The sequence below is a fragment of the Amblyomma americanum genome, chromosome 4, assembly GCF_052857255.1.
Source record: "Amblyomma americanum isolate KBUSLIRL-KWMA chromosome 4, ASM5285725v1, whole genome shotgun sequence".
Lineage (NCBI taxonomy): Eukaryota > Metazoa > Arthropoda > Arachnida > Ixodida > Ixodidae > Amblyomma > Amblyomma americanum.
The window spans coordinates 108,812,559-108,814,529 of record NC_135500.1 but is presented as its reverse complement, the minus strand read 5'-3'; positions in this window follow the sequence as shown (position 1 = coordinate 108,814,529).

Sequence of the window (1,971 nt, the reverse complement as noted above, 5' to 3'; positions counted from 1 at the left end):
ATAGGGCACTGTGGAATTACAATAGGTATGAGGTGGTAAGAGGGATCTGGAAAGGGGTGATGGTCCCTAGCCTGACCTTCGGGAATGCGGTCCTGTGTATGAGGCCAGATGTTCAAGCAAGGCTGGAAATTAGGCAACGGGGAGTAGGGAGGTTAGCTTTGGGAGCACATGGCAATACACCAAATCAGGGGGTACAGGGGGATATGGGATGGGCGTCTTTCGAGAGCAGAGAGGCTAGCAGTAAGATAGCATTTGAGGAACGATTGAGAAGGATGGAGGAAAAGCGGTGGGCTAGGAAAGTTTTCAGATACCTGTATATAAAGAATGTTGACACGAAATGGAGAAAGCGAACTAGAAAATTGACAAGCAAATATCTGGACAGCAGTAAGGGGGCAAATCAGCAATTATCGGTTAAGAAAAAGGTTAAAGGAACAGAGAGAGCGTTGTGGAAAACAGGGATGCTGACGAAATCGGCACTGGAAACATACCGGACCTTTAAACAGGAAATTGTCAAGGAAAATATCTATGATAATTGTAGGGGAAGTTCTTTGCTGTTTGAGGCCAGGACTGGAGTTTTGCGTACTAAGACGTATAGAGTCAGGTACCAGGAGATAGACACTTTGTGCATTGCGTGCGGAGAGGAGGAGGAAACGGCTGAACACCTGATACTTTTCTGTAAAGGGCTTCACCCTACAGTGGAAGGCAGCGGGGCTGACTTACCCAAGGCATTGGGGTTTAGGGATAGTGAGGGGAAAGTGGATTTTAAGAGGTTAGAAGTAACCAAGCGAAGGTTATCTGATTGGTGGCTAAAAGCAAGACAGGAGTAAAATTTCACAAGACATGGCTAGGTGGCTTGAGCCACCGCCCGATGTAAAGGGTTCAGCCGTATCCATCCATCCATCCATCCAGCTGCTTGGCTCGAGTTAGCAAGAACTGTACTTGTGGTGGTGGTGGTGGTAGTGGTTTTATTAAAAATAATAGTAAAAAAGAAGGAAAAAATTTTTTGCTAGCCCCGACATCTGCCATCGATACTGAAGCACCTGAGCTGGGCAGCGGAAATAAAGGATAGCAGGCAGAACGGAGAAATGAAATGAAAGAGGTGAGGGGACTGGAAGAGAGGATAGGAGGAGATGTACACGTAGCCGAAAACAGTTTCTCGCCACTTCCACCAAATAAAGGCAAGTACCGATGTTTATTTAGATCTCAAACAACTTACGCAATAATATTCTACCTTGTGAGCGTTGTTTTCTCTCTATTAGACCAGAATTTTGCGCACAGGAATATTTTTAATTCCGGCACATAAAAACGGAAGACCCTGTAGTATGCAACTCTACGGGTAAACCGCTATACATCACTAGTACATCTCCGTTATGCTAAAAACGTCTGATAAATGTTTTTTTCCGAGTAATGAATGAACACCCGATGACGCTAATTCTGGTCCTTCAAAAATTGCGCCATTTTTGACGCCGCAGACTATGCTGATAGCGGAATGCTGTCATTCATTCTGTCACAAATGTATTTTGCCGCTCAAGCTTAATGCGAAAATTAGGCTTTAAAGAGTCATTTTTGAAGTTCTCATAAAATGTTTAAATTTAGTCTTATGATAGGCATTATTGGGGCTAATACAGCACTTTCTAGCTTTTTTTTTCTACACATACCAGGCTTCGAAGCCTCCGCTGTGAATCTTGGACCAACGGAAAAAAAATGTTCCATGTTGTCACAACATATGGAACCTTCCTCCATGAATGTGGTCGACTGCAGCAAAAAACCACATTGCTAACTCGAAACGCAAGTCCATATCGTCATTGGTGAGATTTAGCTCCGCCGGAGGTTAAACACACTAATGATAGCGCCAAAAACAAATCAATTTACATGTTCTGTTCTCGTGTGGACGTAATGCCTAACAGCTATGAGGGTCGGAAATAATGGGGATCGGGCAGTAACTAACAGGCTTAACACAAACTGCGTTAT